The sequence below is a fragment of the Balaenoptera borealis genome (assembly GCF_965194805.1).
Source record: "Balaenoptera borealis genome assembly, chromosome: 8".
Classification (NCBI taxonomy): Eukaryota; Metazoa; Chordata; class Mammalia; order Artiodactyla; family Balaenopteridae; genus Balaenoptera; species Balaenoptera borealis.
In genome coordinates this window covers 85,833,403-85,854,060 of record NC_138865.1, presented here as the reverse complement: position 1 = coordinate 85,854,060, position 20,658 = coordinate 85,833,403, and the positions used below count along the sequence as shown (strand labels likewise).

Sequence of the window (20,658 nt, the reverse complement as noted above, 5' to 3'; positions counted from 1 at the left end):
TAAGAAGACCAATTATAATAGGTCAGGTGCCCTAGGCACTACTTCTCCCCACCAAACAATAATGTGGAGCCTCTTGGTCAACATTCTTTCTTATTCCATCCTTATCTGTAGCCTCCTGGCTCCCACAGCTCCAGAAGATATGGTATGTGTGTCTATGTGCATGTACATATGTGCATGGAGGTAAAGGGTGGACTCAATGCTTCCCAGTACCTCCTGTGTGGATCCCTGCATGCCTCCATCGTAAACTTACAGTAGCTGTAGGGGTATCTCCTCCCTATTAAGCCTTTGTTTCTAGATCTGACCCCCTCTACGCTGACCCGCACTATAACAGCCTCATTAGAGATGCTCAGAAAGGAAGAAGGGGATTTTCTGCTTCTTGACAAAATAGCATTAGCCCAAGCCTCTGTTCTTCCCCATCTCTGCACCACAGCCCAAATGTATGCATGGATGAGCTTGTTTGATGTTTGCGCTCACGCTCGCTCTCACTCTCTCTCCCTCTTTCGGGAAGACAAAGCCAACCCTCGAAGCCAGGGCCCAAATGTGCTGATCAGTTATTCTAGCGTCTCTGCCCTGCCCCTCCCCCCAGCTCCGCTGAGCCATACCTCTGTAAGGAGCCTTAGCTGTGTCTGGAGGCTTCTGTTCCTTTTGCACTCCGACCAAGCTCTATCTTGACAGTTCAAGCTGAGGCACTGTTCCACAGGACCACACAGGGGGAGCTGGGCTGATTTCCTAAGAGCTGATTTCTGCTAATACAATGGCATCGTTGCTAATGCAGGGAGGCTGCGCAATCCCAGCCCCAGTCTCCTTGCCGCTGCTGCTGCCTCTGGTGCTGCGGTGACGTTGCTGCTAAGGGAAGGGGGAAGGGAAAGGAACAGGCATGCCCACAGTACAGCCGCTCAGCCTTCCTCCCTGCCAGTCCCCGTGGGCCCTTTAGCCTGGGGAAGGGGGAAGGTAGAGAAAGGCGTCAGCCACTGAGGGCAGTCAGCTGGAAGATGAGAACTCTCCTTTAAAGAGGCAAAGAAAAATAGCGAGAGAGCTGGGCCTCGCTCCTCTCTCATCCCTAGGAGTCTCAGGGAAAAGGTCTGGGAGGAGGCTTAGAGCTTCCTTCCTTCCTTAGGCCCCTCCTTTTAGATCTCAGCCAGAAACCTCTCCCTCCTCTTTTCACCCACTCTGAATGACTCCTTGTTTTCCAGCTTTTTCCCTTCACTAGGATTCCAGACTAGCCTCAGGGTGGAGCAGCCAGCCTGGGAGGGGGTTCCTGAAGCCCTGCAGGGAGGCTGTGGGGACCAGTCATCATTCCGCCAGCAGTAACACCAAGTTCCTAGACTTGGCAATAGGCTTTCTAGGGCGTGCCTCTTCAGAGATACGGGATCTGTCTCAGAAAAAAAGAGAGACTGGGCCATAGAGGCTTCTACATACAGGGTGGTAGTGAGCCTTAGGATCAAGTTGGCTACAGGCCCCCTTCCTACCACAGGGTCCACTTCAGTTCCCTGGATCTTCAGAGGGTCTGCTAGTGGGGCTGCTGTAGCAGAACCTTCCGCCCTCTCACCTACATCAGTTTTTGGTCAGTACTGAGTGGGGTCCAGCTGGGCCTGGGGGAAGGCAGAGTCCCTTTAGCCAGGCCAGGGGGCAGGAAGCCTATTTTCCTAGGGAAAGGAAGGCTAAGGAAAAGGAGTGGTCTTCCCCAGGCCAGAGAAAATTCTCAGTTCCGTCTGAAGACCTACAGAGTCCTCCACCCCTTCCCTGCTCCACCCTCGTCAGGTTCTGGGCCAGTTCTGTGGGAATCAGTAGACAGTGGAGAAGCCAGAGCCAGAGCCAGTTGTACAGTAAGTAGCAGCATGTCGCTGTCCAGTTCACGCCACTGCCGCCTGCTGCCATCCTTGAACACAGAGATGGTCTCAAGATGGGCTTGGCCCTCAAGCACTAGCCCTGCATAGAGCTCCTTCCAGTATTGACTACCATCTGGACTCCACAGGCAAGCCCTTGGATTTCAGGTCCCTAAAAAGAAGCCTTAGGTCTACTGGCCAGGACCACATCAGCTACCACTCAGGATCCAGAAGATACGTCGTTTCTTTCCCCTTATTGTTGCTTCTATTCCCTATGAGACTCAAGTGCTCAGTGACAGCATCCTAAGATGAACTGAGTTGTAGAAGAACAGAAGTTGCTGAAGACCCAAAAACCTATCTCCAACCTTGAAATAAATGTTTGAGGGGCCATGGCTCCTTGATCCTACAAAGCAGGAAACAATGAGGAAGGGAAGGAAAGAGGAAGGCAGCTGTTCATAAAAGTAGCCATGAACGATCCCCTCAAGGACAGTGAAAGGTGTCACTGTACTTCCCTCTCCCCTAGCTGGGCTGTAGGCTGGGGCAAAGTCAATCTCCATGACCAGTGCTTAGAATTCCAGTAAGAGCTCTGGGCCCAGGGTCTTTGTCCTTGAAATTTTTGTGAGGCTAAGCCATGCATTGTACTGGAGAGCTACTACTTAGGAAATGTTTCCAGCTGCCTACAGAAGGTGGCAGCTATCATACTATCAGTGTTTAACTTACTTCACTATATCACAGACCATGTCATCACCTACTTTCCACCAACTATGGCCAAAGATCTATAGGGCTTTGATGAGAAGATCAAAATTTTTTCTGGCTAGAAACAAAATATAAAAACCATCACATTATAAACCACAACTGCCTCCTAACTAGTCTTCTCACCTACAATTTACCTTCTATCTAGTACTGCCAGATTCATCTTCCTGAAGCCCCATCTTTATTCAACATGTCACTCCAGCCCCTTTTAATGGTTTCCCATTACCCAGAGAATCAAGTTCAAACTCATTTTGGCTTTCAAGGCCCTCCATCTTGGCTGTCTACTCCCTCTCTACCCAACCTTACTTCCCATCCCCGGTCATGTAGTCCTTCAAACCTGTTTCATAAGCTCTTTCCACTCTTTGTTCAGATTCTCCTGCCTGTTACACTTGGCTAAACCTATGAGGAATTATCCAAAACCTACAAGGCCCAGATCAACTCCTCCATCAAGTCTTCACTGATCACCTTAAAGCCAGAAATGATCTCTGTCTTCTGAACTGTGGCTACAGGTTGTTGATTTTACAGACAAGAAAAAAATCCCACAAAAGCCAGGGGATCAATACGGGATTGCCAATTTCTTATATCGTCAAGTAAGATCATTAAACAACAACAAAAAACACCCTACATCAACTATCACCATCATTTCATTAAAAAAGCACACTGTCATTATTTTTCTTATTTCATTGTATACTGATGGAAGCTTCATCAGAAACTAACATCAGTTCATGAGAGGTTTTGATTAAGTAAATCATTTGTCACTTGATATGGTTATGTTCTTTTTTGCATATCTGCCTTAATGGCTCTTCTAGACTGCAAAGTCCAAGTTATAGTCATCTCTGTATCCCCAATACCCAGAGCTTAAGACAGTATCATTTTTATTTTGTGTTTCCTATAATACTAGCACAGTGTTTGGCTTATAGAAGGTGGTTAGTCAAAGTCTTGTTGAATAAGAGTAATACAAAAAGAGTGAGAGAGTAAATGAAAGTAAGTGGTGGGCAGATCTGACTCAAAAGGCTGACAGAGAAGCCCCCTGCTGTTCATGAGAAAAAAAAAAAAAGGTCTGTTAAAAGAAAGCTTAGCAAAAAAAGGAATAATCCTTCATAACCTTGAGTTAGGTAATGCATTCTTAGACATGATACCAGAAGTACAAGTGACAAAAGAAAAAAATAGGTAAGTTGGACTTCATAAGACTTTAAAACTTTTGTGCTTTAAAGAACACAATCAAGATAGTGAAAAGACAACCCACAGAATGGGAGAAAACATTCGCAAATCATAAATCATATATATGATAAGGGACTTCTATCCAGAATACATAAAGGACTTTTACAACTCAGTGATAAAAAGACACATAACCCAATTTAAAAATGGGCAAAGGATCTGAATAGACATTTCTCTAAAGGAGACATACAAATGGTCAATAAGCACATGAAAAGATGCTCAACATCATTAGTTATTAGGGAAGTGCAAATCAAAACTTAAATGAGATACTACCCCCTACTAGAATGGCTAAATAAAAAAGAGAGACAATAACAAGTGTTGATGACAATGTGGAGAAATTAGAACACTCATATATTGCTGGGAGGATTGTAAAATGGTTCAGTCACTTTAGAAAATAGTCTGATAGTTCCTCAATATGTAAAACACAGAGTTACCATATGACCCAGAAATTCTACTCCTAGATATCTACCCCAAAGAAATGAAAACATATCTTCACACAAAAGCTTGCATATGAATGTTCACAGCAGCATTATTTATAATAGCCAAAAAGTGGGAATAACTCAATATCCATTAACAGACGAATGGATAGATAAAATGTGGTATATTCATAAAATGGAATATTATTCGGTAATAAAAAGAAACACGCTACAATATGGATGAACCTCCTTGAAAACATTATGCTAAGTGAAAGATGCTGAACACAAAAGGCCACATATTGTTTGACTGCATTTATATGAAATGCCCAGAGTAGGCAAATCTATGGAGACAAAAAGTAGATTAGTGGGACTTCCCTGGTGGTGCAGTGGTTAAGAATCTGCCTGCCAATGCAGGGGACACGGGTTCGAGCCCTGGTCCGGGAAGATCCCACATGCCGCGGAGCAACTAAGCCCGTGCGCCACAACTGCTGAGCCTGTGCTCTAGACCCCGCGAGCCACAACTACTGAGCCCATGTGCCACAACTACTGAAGCCCACGTGCCTAGAGCCTGTGCTCCGCAACAAGAGAAGCCACCGCAATGAGAAGCCCGTGCACCGCAACGAAGAGCAGCCCCTGCACGCTGCAACTAGAGAAAGCCCACGCGCGGCAACAAAGACCCAACGCAGCCAAAATTAATTAATTAATTTATTTATTAAAAAAAAAAAAAGTAGGTTAGTGGCTGCCAGGGACCTGGGGGAAGGGAAAATGGGGAGTGATTGTTATTGGGTTTGGGATTTCTTTTAGGGATGATGCAAATGTTCTAAAATTAGATTATGGTAATCGTTGCACAACTCTGTGAATATACTAGTAACAATTGAATAGTATACTTAAAAAAAATTTTTTTATTGGATTATAGTTGCTTTACAACGTTGTATTTGTTTCTATTGTACAGCAAAGTGAATCAGCTTATACGTATACATATATCCCCTCTTTTTTGAATAGTATATACATATACATATATCCCCTCTTTTTTGAATAGTATACTTTAAATGGTGAAACAGATGTCAATTATATCTCAATAAAGCTGTTAAAAAAAAAAGAAGCTGCAGCAGTGAATGGTGTTGCTCAGCTCCACAGAGGCAGGAGTCTTTAAAGGCTCTGTGACTGGGTGGGCGTGGGGTGGCAGAAACTCAGGTGTACTAGAAAGCAGAGGGTATCACTGCCATGTCAACCTAAGGACCTTAGACAATTCCCCCTTCTTTCTGTTTTTTTCAATACCAAAATTCTTAGAACAATGAACTATGTTAATCCTACTTTCTCCTTAACTATTTCTTAAACATCGGAAGTCTGTCTTCTTTTAATTAATACATGAACTGTCTGAAGCAGTTCTAATTTTTAAACCCATAATATTTAAATTGCCGGACACTTAGCCATCCCCTCCTACTGAAACGCTCTTTTGCCTTTGGCTTCCATAACAACAACCCTCCTAGTTCTACTTCTTAGATCATTGTTTCTTAGTTGTTTAATACAATACCTGACCTATATTTACAGGTAGATTTACAGCAGGGCTCAGACCTGAAGTCTTTTTCAACCTGAGAAGTGTTTAGCCCTTCCCATTATACTGTTGATTTCCAAATCTTACATTCTTCCTGCGTTTCCAGAATCAAATCTCCAATACTGTATTAGATACTTCTCATTATTACCTCAAATTCTACATGTTTAAAACCAAACTGAGGGACTTCCCTGGTGGTCCGGTGGTTGAGAATCCATCTTGCAATACAGGGGATGCCAGTTCGATTCCTGGTCGGGGAACTAAGATGCCACATGCCGCAGGGCAACTGAGCCCATGCGCCACAACTACTGAGCCCATGCGCCACAACTACTGAGCCCACACGCTCTGGAGTGCGGGCGCCACAACTGGAGAGCCCGCGTGCTGCAACTACTGAGCTCGCGCGCTCTGGAGCCCGCACACCACGACTAGAGAGAAGCCTGCGCACCGCAGTGAGGAGCCCGCACGCTGCAATGGAAGATCCCACATGCGGCAACTAAGACCCGATGCAGCCAATAAACAAACAAACAAACAAACAAACAAATATTAAGGAGACTGTCCTTAAAAATAAAAAATAAAAAAATAAAGCCAAATTGATTTTTCTATTTCAAATCAGCTTTCTTTGGACTACCAGTAACACAAAATTGAAAATACAAGAATCATCTGGACTCTCTCCTCACATTCAGACAATCATCAAGTCACGCTGAGTCTAACTTCCGATGTTTTAGGCATTGGTCTAATAATTTACTGTGCTCTTACCACATTCCAACTACTATGCTAAGCACTTACATTATCTCATTTAATCCACATAACCACTCTCTAAGCTAAGTATTAGTATCTCTATTTCATGGATGAGAAATCTGAGGCTCAGAGCTATTAAATAACCTTCCTAAGGTAACTCAGTCAGTAATGTCTGACCTGGGATTCAGACACAGAACTGTCTGATTCCAAAGTCAGTGTTCTTAACCACTTGTTACATTGCCTTTCAAGTTCCCATCCCTATTCCTATCATCCTAGTTCAGACCTGCAGCACCCCTCCTCTGAATTATTATATAGTCTTCTAACTAGCTATCTTGCTTTCATTTTGGCTCTTTCCTCCCAGCTATCCTATATACTGACACAAGACTAATCTCCCCAAGTACTGCCTTCAATACGTCACCTTACTACTAAAAAGCCTTCAGTGGCTCCCAGCTGCCTACAGGATAATCCAAATTCCTCAATGTGGTATTCAAAGTTCCTTCCTACTTATCCAATCATGTTCCATCACATGCCAAATTTATTCTGAATTTTGAGTTTTGGCTCACTCCACTGGGAAGATATCTGGAATGCTCTCTCTCCCTATTTCCCTTGCCTTTTTTTAAAAAAAGGATCTAGCTCAAAATCTACCATTTCTGGAAGCTTTTCTTTATCATGAAAGTCTTTTCTTCTGAACTTTTTCAATACCAATTATCTGTACAACTCATTTGGTACCAAGTCTTGGCCATTTTATTTTGTTACTTATCTCTTGATGACAGCAGACTTTTGGAAGGTGGGACTGTGTCTTATATCTTGATAAGTAATTCTGAGCCCAGAGCCTTGGCACTTAGTAGGTCACCACCAATGTTTGGTAAAGCTACTGAATGGCAAGCCCAGTGGGCTAGCTGGACTCAAGTCCGCTTTCAGAAGGTTAGCTTAGCCTGAGAATAGCATATTTGATAAGAGGTGAGGAAGGAAGGAAGGAAGATGAAAACCAAAAAGCTGAGCCTTAGTAAATAAATCTTCAAGGCCAAGATCTTAAACTCTTACCTCCTCATTTCTCTCTATTTCGTACTGAGAATGGAAAGATGACTGAACAGCCATGTCTTCAATCAGTACTTCCCCACCATTTATTCTCCCAGTCATGATCCTAGAGCAAAGGTTGCAAAGTGACAGCCTGATGGTCACATCTTGTGTGTCGACAGATTTTATGTGGTTTGCACAGTCAAAATGCCACCATAAATTTTTTTATTTTTATTTTTTATTTTTTTTATTTTTATTTTTTTTTAATAATGAAGCTGCTTTTCTTTTTTTTTTTTTTTAATTTAGGGAAGCCTCTTTTATTTATTTATTTATTTTTATATTTATTTTTGGCTGTGTTGGGTCTCCGTTTCTGCGCGAGGGCTTCCTCCAGCTGCGGCAAGCGGGGGCCACTCTTCATCGCGGTGCGCGGGCCTCTTCACTATCGCGGCCTCTCTTGTTGCGGAGCACAGGCTCCAGACGCGCAGGCTCAGTAGTCGTGGCCCACGGGCCCAGTTGCTCCGCGGCACGTGGGATCCTCCCAGACCAGGGCTCGAACCCGTGTCCCCTGCATTAGCAGGCAGACTCTCAACCACTGCGCCACCAGGGACGCCCAATTTTTTTATTTTTTAACTTCCAGTTTGTGTTGCTTGAAAAATCAGAAGAACTGACCATACCAGTCCCTCATTCCTAGATGGTAACAATCAGCCGGAGATGTGGCTGCCCTTATTTATAAGATGGGCATGTGCCCTTCAGTTTGACATGTTCCCACCATTCCCTTTGGTCTTTTGTACTAGTCAGCTTCATTGCTTCACTTTACTCATTTGCTTTATTTGCCTGGATCCTACAAAGCATTTGAGTTTACAACCCTTCCCCAGAGGAACAGCTGTGCTTTTCCTTTATATCCTCAACCTCCGATTTACCTCACATTACCACAATGATGTTCAATGCAGTATTATTTGCAACAGCAAAAACCTGAAAACATTCTAAATATCTAATAGAAAAATGCCTAATTAAATGGTCTAGCCATGCAATGGAATATAATGAAACCATAGGAATTACGTTTATAATGAATGTTTACTGGTATAGAAAAAGGCTTAAAAGCTAATAAAAAAAAGTAGGATATCAAATTGTACAGAGAGACTTCTGCTTCCTGCATTACAGTGAACAAGATATTAAAGGAGTCCCTTCTACTACAAAAAACTATATCCTGTATAACATATACTTTCTAAAGCATTTCAGGGCTTACAGTAAATAGGAAAAATCTCCAAGGCTACTTGCCCCACCCCCCAAAAGGGGAAAAACTAAATCATGAGCTGTGGAATAAGCAAGGGGTAAAACAACAGTTTCTTGAGGGCTAATTCCCAAAGCATTCCTATTATGGTCAGAATGACAAGCCCTGGACCACTAGTAAGGTGAGGGAGCCAAACCCAAGACCCCCATAGTAGGCTGAGACCCTTGAAGCAAGCTCAAGTGATCCAGGGTTGGTGGTTCCTCCCAACTTTTGGAGGAAAATATCTCCGACTTAAGTTGACAGCATTCTCAAAATTAAAGAGTAAGCAAAAATTAGTTTGTATCAAAGATCACAAATATACATGGAAACAAGATACCATGAATGAATAACAGAAAACAAATAATAGATTTAAACTGCAAGAATTTCAAATATTAAGAATGCCAGATACAGAACACGAATCAGCTATGTGTGAAATGTTTTAAATAAAGGATAAAATCTCAAAGATAAGCAATTAGCAAGAGACTTATTAGAGAGATCCAGGGTGGTGAAAATATATCTGAATATAACCATTGGCTACTGAGCATTCTTAGGCCTGGATCAGGCTATTCTATAGGGAATCACTAGGTGAAAAAAAGGATGTGGAGGCTAAGGGGAGATATTACACCTCATGCTACGGATCTGAACAGTCTACTCAAAACAGTGTGTGAAAGTGCTCTATAAATTATAAATATTTTATAGAAATGTAATGCATTGTTATTACTCTTTAAAAATGCCAGCATCCATTGAAGATTTTTACCTGAATTAGTTATTTACTGTGATGGTTGAAAAATGATGATTTTCTCTCTATTATTCCTCCTACATTTATTAGCTGGCATTCCAATATGAGAAAGATTTCCCTTTTCCTTCCTATTTATTTTTTTGGTATTGGTATAGATTCTCGGCTTTTTTTTTTTTTTTTTTAATTCAATGGGTCATAATCTGTTGCTGGTATTATTGATTTTGTTGGTCATTATCTCAGATTTGGCACTACTTGGCATTTTTCTTTTTCATTGTGAAGATCTTCATTATTGTGTACAAATTTTTTTAAATTAACTATTTATTTTGGAATAATTTTTAGAAAAGTTGCAAAGATAGTTAAGAGTGTTCCCGTATGTCCTTCAACCAGTACCCCTAATGTTACCATCTTACATAATCATGGTGCATTTGTTAAAACAAGGAAATCATCATTGAATATATTACTATTACCTAAACTTGCAGACTATATGGATTTTGCCAGTTTTCCCACTAATGTCCTTTTTCTATTATTTGGCTTTTTAAAAACTAAACATATATATCACTTTTATAAAACATAAATTGATTAAAACCAAAATAAAGCCACCCACCTCCCCTTCAAAAGATATGTAGATGTATACTGGAGGCTACAGATAAACAGCTTGGACAGTGTTTTAAGGCAGCTTAGCGAAGAAAAAGATTTGTACTTCCCATAATCAAGACATTGAGTAGTTTTGGAAACTATCAGGCAGGTAATTTTTAGCGAAAGCAAGCAATACTGAAAAATAGATAAGGCTATGTTATCTTAGTACATTTCTGTCCCTAGTGTTTTCCAATAATCACTCTGCTTACCTTTTACCTCAGGACACACTTCTTTGGAAGTACTTTGCTTGTGTTGACCTAGTCAGGTATCCTCTACACCAGCAATAACCTATGTTAAGTAACTCCTTTTGGCCATGTTTTTACCTCAGGCTGCATGACTGATTGCAGTAGGAAAGGTCAGAAGTGCCCAAATCATAACAACTAAAAATAAACTATGATTTACTATATACTCTCTTCTCTGATGTAGAAGCATCCCAAGGCCATTAATTAATATCATCTCAGGAGTCAATCAATCAATCAATCAAACAAGCAATCAAGCCACAAGTATTCACTGCATACATTTCTACTGTGTATAAAGCACTGTGCTGGATGTTTAGGGGTAAAAAGCTCAACTTGAGAGGCTCATAATTTTGTTAAAATCATTGCCAACATGTCTCTGGGGAGGGCTAGGGCAGCAAGAAAGACGTTTAGGATGTAAGACAAGGGTTAGAGCAGTGGTTTCAAACTTTTTAGCCCCAACACATAAAACAGAGCTATTCTGGTTGAAGCAGGGAAGGCCTAAGGCCCCATACACTCCAACTCCCTCTCTCCACTGCAGGGGCCCCCAGAGGCACTTCCAGGGGACCCTAGGGTTCAGAGGAAGAAATTCTGAAAACCTCTGGGGAAAGACAAAGGCAAGACTGAACATGGTTGGTTGGGGTCGGGGAAATGGGGAATGAAACAAATTATTAACTGAGAGAAATCATCTTTCTTTTTTCATGGCTCTCAAATCAAATATGTTTGGAAAATGATGTCAATTAACTGCACCAACAGCAGACTTACTTCTGAGTACAGAAAATAACCTTCTATATGAATTCAGAAAAATCAGTTTGTATAATTACCCTTCATGCCTGCTAAGGTTCTATGCCTTTATAGGCCATGAGATTTGATGGATACTCTGAATTACCTATAAAACAAATACTTCTGAAATGTGTGAGAGGTGCTGAAAGAATGTGGAGATTTAAGAATTGGTGGTAATAGTGATTCCTGTGGTGTCTGGGCTGAGTTGCAAGGAGAGAATAAATAGGCTGTTAGGTGCCTGAGAGCACCTGGCTATGGCATCAGGAGTCTGATTCACAAATGCAATAGCAGCCAATGCCCAGGAGCGCATCTATCTTTCCTCCAGGTTGTGTGTAGCTGCTCCTAGCTGAGGAGGCCACTGTTCCGAGCTGGTATTATACTATTTTGGACTCCAGGTGAGGCCAGCCAGCATGCTGCGAGTGTGTTAGAAGAGGCCTAGCCTGCCTCCTCACCAGGCCTCCCTAATGTAGAGTCTTCTTTCGAAGCACAGAGCTTGCTTTGCTTTTGGCTTCTCAAATATGTTACAGAGGGACTTCCCTGGTGGCACAGTGGTTAAGAATCCACCTGCCAATGCAGGGGACACGGGTTCGAGCCCTGGTCCGGGAAGATCCCACATGCCACGGAGCAACTAAGCTCGCGTGCCACAACTACTGAGCCTGCGCTCTAGAGCTCGTGAGCCACAACTACTGAGCCCACGTGCCACAACTACTGAGGCCCGTGCGCCTAGAGCCCATGCTCCGCAACAAGAGAAGTCATGGCAATGAGAAGCCCGCGCACCGCAATGAAGAGTAGTCCCCACTCGCCGCAACTAGAGAAAGCCCACGCACAGCAGCGAAGACCCAATGCAGCAAAAAATTAAAAACAAAAAAAAATATGTTACAGAAAGGTTCAGCTAAAAGTCCACTCCCAAAAGTCAAACACACTCTAGAAGAAGTTTGGTTCTGAAGTAGAATGGGCTCTTTCCTAGGACCACCTGGTGTGGGTTTATCTTCTTTTCCCCAAGTCTGTCACCTCCCTTATGAACTGGAAATATGCAGGCACCTTTAATGTAACCAAAATCACAGACAGAACATCTAGGGGTAGAACTCCAAACAAGTTCCAAGCCTCTTACCTCTCAGGCTCAGCTGAGAGGAGACTGCAGCACTAGGAATTATACCAACGAAAAGAATAAGCTAGAAGCCACTGACCTCACTGAGCTGTAAAAGGTCGCTTTCCTTTATTCCATAAAAATAAAATAATAATAAACTCAGCTTTGTTCCAGGTTCTCCTTCTGCTCAAAAGGGATTACACCTAGATAAATATTCTCTTCCACCAATCCAGCAAGCAAGGGTATGCCTTCCTCCATTAGATCAAGCATTTGATTCCCTCCTTAGTTCAACTCATAGCACCTGTTTGTGGAGGCAGAAGGCTAAATCAGATGACTTCTTAAGGTCCCTTTCAGCTCTAATTACAAACTAAGCCAACTTAAAACCTTGGGCCCAAGGGAAGGTTCCTATGAAGTGTGCTAATAAATGTCCTCCCTCTCACCCTCCTCCCTTTCAACATAAATACACAGATACACACACACACAGCCCTATACTTCCAAGTGCTTTGCTTCTAACTGCTACAGTTAGAAGTCTCTAAAGATTGAGAATTTGCTGTAAATCCTACCTCTTTTGAGGATGTAGGTTAGGGATAGAGAGGAGGACTATAGAGAATTAGGAAAGATTTAGTTCCTACCTTGACAGACTGATTTCTTCAGATGGAGGGGATGGAGGATGCAGCAGTGGATGAAGAGAGATAAAGCCTCCTAATGCTGGGTATAGGTGAGCAGTAAGGAGCAGGAAACCACCAAGACCAGAGACAGTGTACCAGGGGTGGGTGTTGAAAGGTCCAACGTGGGCTGCTCTACTTGGAGGATAGCTCTCAAGTGTATATTTGCAAAAGCAAGTTAGCTGGGACAAAAAAGGCCCCTACGCTTCTTGACTGTTCAGCGTGGTCAACGCTTTGCTCTTCCTTTGGCTGTTCCTTTTGGCTTCTAGGCTCTAGGAAGCAAAGCCAGAGTGTTTTCTGCTTCCCCTCCCCCAAGGCAGTGGACTGAATCCTGCAGGCTGGTAAGCTGTTATCCAATCAGACTGTCAAAGGCTGTAAATAAAAGGCCACATATGCACAGTGAAATAGGCTATGAGAAGAATCTAGATTGAATTACCACAAGCCAGTTGTGGAAACAGGGTGGGGGAGGTAGGAGAAAGGATAGAGACGTGTAACTGCCCTTCAAGGAAATATTTTCATTCAAGCACCCTCCTCCCTCAGCATGACTGCTAGAAGCCATCAAAACCTTGCTCCCCAAGGAACTAGGTTCTAGTCTGACCCTATCCTCAGCAGAGGGGTCATAGTCCCAGAGACCCCTCAGTCAAGTCAAAAGCCTTTTCCCGGATGTGACTTACTTTCCAATAGACTTCAGCTGACAGTCTCTGAGTCCAGCTCACAGTGCTTGTAAGAGCACTGGGACTGCCTCACTAGCGGTCAGCGGCAAAGACCAGTTCTTTGTACCAGATACTGTATCTGCTTTGGTTATAAGACTAAAGTAAGAGTAAACTGATATTAAACAAAAAATTTTTAAAGCAGGTGTCTGGAGTCTTGTCTGGGTCTGGAATATTCAGGAGCCTAGGTTCTGTAATGATTCAGGGTATGGATTTTGGTGTTGACAGGTTTGGATTCAAATCTGACACGCTACTTGCCAGCTGTGGACTTCGGGAAGTTATTCAACTTCACTAAACTTTAGCTTCCTCATTTGTAAAACTGTTATGATATTTTCCCTCAAAGGCTTGAGGGAGAATGAAATAAGATATTATACGTTAAGTGCCTGATACAAGGTAAGTGCTCAGTTATGGTCACTATTATTATTATATCTTTGTCAATGACCAATGGAGTCCTTACCTCTCTCCTTTCCCAATTTCCCAGAAAACCTAAAGGCTCCAGGTCCAGGGAACTGGCAGGCAAAACCTCTTCAAAAGAGCCAAAGGAACTGGAAAGAGTCATGTTCCTTTTTTCCCCTCCCCTGCACTAGGACTGAATCAGTAATCCTGTGCCCATTACACTCTGGCCTGGCAGGCTGGCCCTAGGAGCCTAAGGCTTTCCCAAACCACAGACACTAATCCATCTCTAGTACTACCTGTTGTGGGGCATGCTCCCAGACTGCTGGTGCTTCTCCAGGGGCCCCAGATCAGATTCCAGTAGATGGAGGAAAGAAACAGTCTGATCCCAAGCTGGTAGGATAGGTCTGTCCAGGCTGCTGTCTGCCCATCACAGCTGCCTGTGAGGCCTATAGGTTAATAATAGCAACTCTGATGCCAGTGGATTAAGACAGCACTGTAGGAGGTGTTTATTTTTACACTCTGGCGTCAGTATCAAGTTCTACTGGTTACTGCCCAAATCTAGGGCAGCTTCCTGCTACAGGAGTGGCCTTAGGCTTCTCCAGGATGCTAAGTTGGATTCTGGAGGAAACAAGCCTTGTTGAAACAGTTTAGTATCAACAGGGACAGGGAAGGGGAAAAAGGAACAAACAGAGCTGTCATACATATGTCCAGCTGTCTGGTCCCAAATCTTCGGAACCAGGTGGAACTCAATTGAGAGCTGTTGTTCATGGCATTTTCCTGAGTCAAGTAGGCCCTGGACAAGAGACCTAATACATTGTTTTGGAAGGGCGGGCACATACACACACACACACACACAAAGGTGGGCACACACATACATACACACACAAGGGTGGGCACACACATACACACACACACACACACACACACACACACACGCACGCACATTGGTAGCACTGAAATGACTTGGATAAAATCAAGGAAAGACTGTTACTTAACTAACCAGAAGCTCAGCCTTGTCAGTCACAAGTCCCAGATTAGTGCTGTGAGTGCTGACCTTGTGAGAAAAAGAAAAAAGCCCACCTGGGAGGGTTTTATAGGATATTTGAAAGAAAGGATGGTTAGGCTGGTCCTTATTTTATTTGCACAGAATTTTTAGCAGGTATATCAAATCCCTTGAAAATTTATTTGGCCAGAGCTTCTTTCCTAGAAATGACACAATAGGATAGAAATACCAAGAAACCAGCTTTCATCTGGCGAGGAGTCAGTGCCCAGAAAAATCTTTCCTGAAAGCCTCTTTCTCCCCCAAGGCCTAGAGGTTGGGGTCCCAGGGACCTTACGCTTTGACCACAGTATCTGGAACTCCGTGGATATCCCACTCACGTCCCTGAAAGGCAGTTCCTAACACAGATTTCATCTTGTCCCATCAGGCAGACAGGGATGCGAGGAGGCTGGCAGCTGGATAGCTGATGTAAATAGATGGGGACTGGCCTACTGAGAGGTCATGTGCACAGCAGACCGCTGTGGAATGACAAAAATGTACCACATGCCAGGTAGGAATGCTGAAGTGCAAAGAAAGCAGCCAAGCAGCCAAGCACACAATAACAGTGACTCCATCATCTTCCTGCCTAAGGCTGACTCATAACCATCATCAGAGACACAACACATCAACATCTTGAGGAGCAGGAAGGTAGGCTGGTGAACCATTCATTCAGTACTTTTTCTCCTGTCATTCAAGGCTTATCTACCTGGTCATCATAACAACAATGCAGCCTCAGAAACAATCAAATTTGATGACTAGAGATATAGGGTTTGATCTTAGCTCCATCTGGAAGCTACTCATGCCTAGGATAGTGGCAGGATGCCCAAGGATAGGAACACTGCTTTCATTCTTGGCTTTTTCTCTGACTTGCTGGGTCATCTGGGGGCAGGGTACCTGTCCTCTCAAAGTTCTAGGTTTACCATTTGGAAAAGGGGCTAATTGTATCTACCTTCTGGTGTTATGGCAAGAAAAAATTATTCGAACAATTAGAATAATAAATAGCAAAAATGCAGCTAGAGATGATCATACTAAGTGAAGTCAGAAAGAGAGACAAATATCATATGATATCACTCATATGTGGAATCTAAAATATGACACAAATGAACCTATCTATGAAACAGAAACAGAATTACGCACATAGAGAACGGACTGGTGGTTGCCAAGGGGGAGAGGATTGGGGGAGGGGTGGAGTGGGAGGTTGGGGTTAGCAGATGTAAGCTATTATATGTGGAATGGATAAACTACAAGGTTCTACTTTGTAGCACAGGGAACTATATTCAATATCCTATGATAAACCATAATGGAAAAGAATATTAAAAAATATATATCATAAATATATTAAAAATATATAATATATATAGAGAACTGAATATATATATAAAAAACTGAATCACTTTGCTATATAGCAGAAATTAACTCAACATTGTAAATGAACTATACTTCAATAAAAAATAAGTAGCAAAAAATTTAAATGCTATAAATTCTTTGGATAAAGTATTTTAGAAATATAACAACTGTCATTCATGCATATAGGTAGAGAGCCCTGGCCTTATGTATTTTCCTTCTTCTAGGTCACGGTGGCCATGTTGGGAAGTGAACCTGGTCTGTGCTTGGAGGTACAGTTCCTTTCTTTCAGGCCTATAATCCCCACCACTGGTTTGAGGAAAGGTTGAAACAGTTAGGAATCTGTTTATCTAGATACAAGGTATTAATTTCCACTAATGTGTAATAGAGAAAGTAGAAAAATGCAACAAAAAGAAATGCCTCTACTCACCCACTTGCTCCATCTACAAACCTAATTCTCCCTTACACCTGGGCCCAGGACACTGATCTGAGACTTGTATCCCTTTGATACAGCACTGAACAGTAGTATTTCAAACTAGATTTAGCCTAAAGCCCTGATAAAGCAGCATTAATGAAAGGATGTATTCCACTGCTCAGTTAGAACAAAGGCAACACTGTATTCTAAACCCAACACAAGGCTTCACTCTTTCTGGCCCGGCAATCGGTTAGTTTGCCAGGTCTCCAGAGCTTTTGGAGAGGAGAAATAGAAATCTATTCTTCATTGATGCTGATACCTCTTTTTCTGCAAGTGCCTGCCCTAGGGTTCAAAACAGATTTTGCAACATCCTGCAGCTTCTGGTGAGCTTTCAGTAAACCCTCCTTTCAGCAAACTCTGTCTGTAAAGGGCCAGAGAGTAAATACTTAGGCTTTGTGGGCAATAAAGTTCTGCCACATATTCCAACCCCACCCCCTCCCCACCCCGGCTTTTTAAAACAATTCTTTAAAAATGTAAAAACCATTCTCAGCTTGTGTGAATGTAAAAACCATATAAAGTTACTCTGGCATGGGCCATAATTTGCTGACCTCTGCTCTAGACCTTAAAGCCCTCTCTATTCAAAGTATATTTCTCAAAATTCTGACTCTGCTGAGCCTGCCTAGGGATCCTCTTTCCTCTTCCCACAGGGCTGATGCATATATTTCAGAGGCAGCTTCCCCCTAAGAAGCCACTGAGGAATGTGAAGGAAGAATTCTGAGGTTATTTGTATTTGTATTTGGAGCTGACAGACTGGCTAATTCCCTTCATATAAAGTGCTTCAGAAACATCTGCGGAATTTAGCTTATTGCATTATCATTCTGGAGTGCAGACTAAGCCATAAACAGCCTTTATCCTTCTATTTTTGCTTCATAATACTATCCCATGCCTCTACCAGGCCTTTTTTTTTCTTTCTTTCTTTTTTTTTCCCTTTTCTCCTGCTCCCAGGCTCCAAACCCACACTTGAATTGACTTAGGTCTCAAGTCTTTCTCTCTTCCCTATCTCGCCCACTTCGATATGTGGTATGGTTGTGGAGAGCGAGCAAACTATCAACAGTTAGATGAGTTTGGACATAGTAAACATGGATGCAAGGCCTGAGGGTGGGGTGAGCTTATTTTGAGCAAAGACTTAAGGCTGTAAATCTAGGCTCTATCACAAATAGTAAAGGCTTTGTAAACAGTGATCAAATTACTATAGAAGCAACCTAAGAACAATGTGCAAAGGGTCAGGAATCACTGGAGTTATACCTCACCACACACCACAGGCTAGAAGGAAATGAATGACTTATAGATAAAGACTAATACTTATAATAATAATAGCCCGCTGTGCTAGATGTTTGCCTAATACTTTATTTCAGGGAAGAAGCAAAAGCTACAGGCATGTCTAAGGCAAATCATAATTCATTGAGAAAGCTATTCGTTATTTTGAAAGATTCAAGTTACGTTCAAAGTTCTAGAATGCCGCATATTAGCTTGAGAAAATTATGGAAATACAAACAATATAAGAATATTCTTGAGAGTTGTGCCTGCCCATTTCATGAATAATTTAGTAAAATAACTGGTCACATCTAAAAAGGGGAGATTTTCTTATATTTTTTTAAATCATAAATTAGCAAGCCCATAAGTTCACAGGTGGACATAAACCTGACGGTTACCTTTATAAGAGAGTTAAGAGTAAAAGAATTACATAAAGTACACAGGACTATAAAGCAAGGAAGTGTATTATAATTGTTTATATACATTTTCTCTTTCCCCCTTGGTTGCATGTTAAGGATAGAGACTGTCTTGTTCATCTCTGCAGTCATTTAACCTAGCCTAGAGCCTGGCACATGGCTTAAAATGTTCACTGAATTGAACTAAGGAGGAACTGAATCTTCACCAAAGTAAACTGGGAAAATTTCCTTTTCTAGAGCAGAATTTGGTTCATTACAGCTGTGGACATATTTACACGCACTTAGCTCTAGTCCTCCCTGTTGGGGTGTGGGGTGCTGAGAAGATAAAGGCGGTACAGTGGTTGGCTTCTGGAATGTGCAGGGCAAATATCCCCCGGTACAGCTCCTCTCCCTGCACCTCAACACTGCACTCCCTTCACTGCTAGTGCGAGCTGCAGCACGAGAACCAGAATAGCACGCTCCAGCCAGAATGACAGACATCCTCTCTCCCTCTTTCGTTATCTCTCCCTGCTGAACCTCACCAGTCTTCAACTCTATCCTGTTGGCTGCTTCCAACGGGGTTGCTGAGCATCTAGGAAAGAATGCAGGATGTGTCTCAAAAAATCCAGCACTAGCTGAGGAACAGTTTGTTTTTTCCTAAAAAAGGGCAGTCTGTAAAGTTACATAAGACTCGGCTCTCCTGGCTAGGAGCTTTTCCAATTCCAGCTGGAGAGATTCCTCAAGCTGTTTAGAGTTCAGGAAAAGGGTTTGGAATTCCCTGATTGGCTAACCTATATTGGAGCCATCTCTGGGTAGCAATGGGGAGGTTCCAGCAGAGTACACAGTAACTCTGTGTTCTCACTGTCCCTCAGTTGTGGCCCCACTGAGTTCTCCTGAGAACAGGAAATAGCATGATCCATTTACAGTTAATATCTCAGAACAAAGACAAGCCCCACTGCCAAAACCAGAGCCCCAGTGGCATCAAGCCTCTGGGGCCCCACCCAAAGGAGGCAGGACCTAGGGAATCTAATAGCCCAACCTAGAAGCACAACAAGGCTCTGGGAGGGCTTCCTTCCCTGCTTTGGGCAGACGTATAGAAGAATCTGTGGCCCTGAGAACCTCAGATGCCAGTCTTGCCCAAGGACTAGATGAATCAGTCAATAAACATTAACTGAGCACCTATGAAGTGCCAGGCACTGCACTATGTGAACAAAGCAGACCTGGGGCTGGCCTTCATGGAGCTTATAGTTCACCTGGGGAGACTAACAAATAATTAAATAACTATGACCATACAAACTATAAAGTAGGCTTTGGAATGTGCTATATTCAAAGGAAAGACAGCTAATCCAAAAAGCCATCTCTGTCCAGGGACGTCAGTTAGCATATTTATTAAATCAGGGACAAATTTATACTGAATTGACAACCCAAATTACCTGTGTTTTGGTTGAGAACTCTGACCCTTGAAGGAGTCACTAGAATCTCAATAACTTGCTCTCAGTTGAGCCCCATTTTTATGCCTATTCATTCTGCAGGAGTTCAGTCCCTATTTACATCACACACTTTTGTTAAAGGCATAGGAGCTCACTTCAACTAACAAATTACTGTCCATTTACAATGAAGAAATTGAACCCTGATTTGCTCTTTCCAGCTTCAGGCCATGCATTTTTATTTCTTTCTGGCCAACAAAGGGAGCTAAGGACTTCCCTGGCGGTCCGGTGGTTAAGACTTCAAGGTTCCAGTGCAGGGGACACGGGTTTGATCCCTGGCCGCGGCCAAAAAAAAAAAAACAAAGGGAGCTAAGAAAAATCTGGTATATTAACTCTGCTCTTTTTTTTTTTTTTAATTTTAATTAATTAATTAATTAATTTATGGCTGTGTTGGGTCTTCGTTTCTGTGCGAGGGCTTTCTCTAGTGGCAAGCGGGGGCCACTCTTCATCGCGGTGCGCGGGCCTCTTACTATCGCAGCCTCTCTTGTTCCGGAGCACAGGCTCCAGACGCGCAGGCTCAGTAATTGTGGCTCACGGGCCCAGTTGTTCCGCGGCATGTGGGATCCTCCCAGACCAGGGCTCGAACCCGTGTCCCCTGCATTGGCAGGCAGATTCTCAACCA

At 42.7% G+C, this 20,658-nt stretch overlaps 1 protein-coding gene across 2 annotated transcripts in view; it reads right to left on the bottom strand.

The window, feature by feature from the left end:
• RUSC2 (RUN and SH3 domain containing 2) overlaps positions 1-20,658 on the bottom strand; it is a 60,333-nt gene that overhangs the window by 20,723 nt on the left and 18,952 nt on the right. Inside the window, exon 1 of one of the 2 annotated variants that reach the window (XM_082401362.1) lies at positions 603-1,098. The exons of the other annotated variant lie outside the window; for it this stretch is intronic. The gene's annotated coding sequence lies outside the window, so the exon portion shown is untranslated. Of the gene's footprint in view, positions 1-602; positions 1,099-20,658 lie in introns of those variants that run through there. 2 annotated transcript variants of the gene reach the window in all.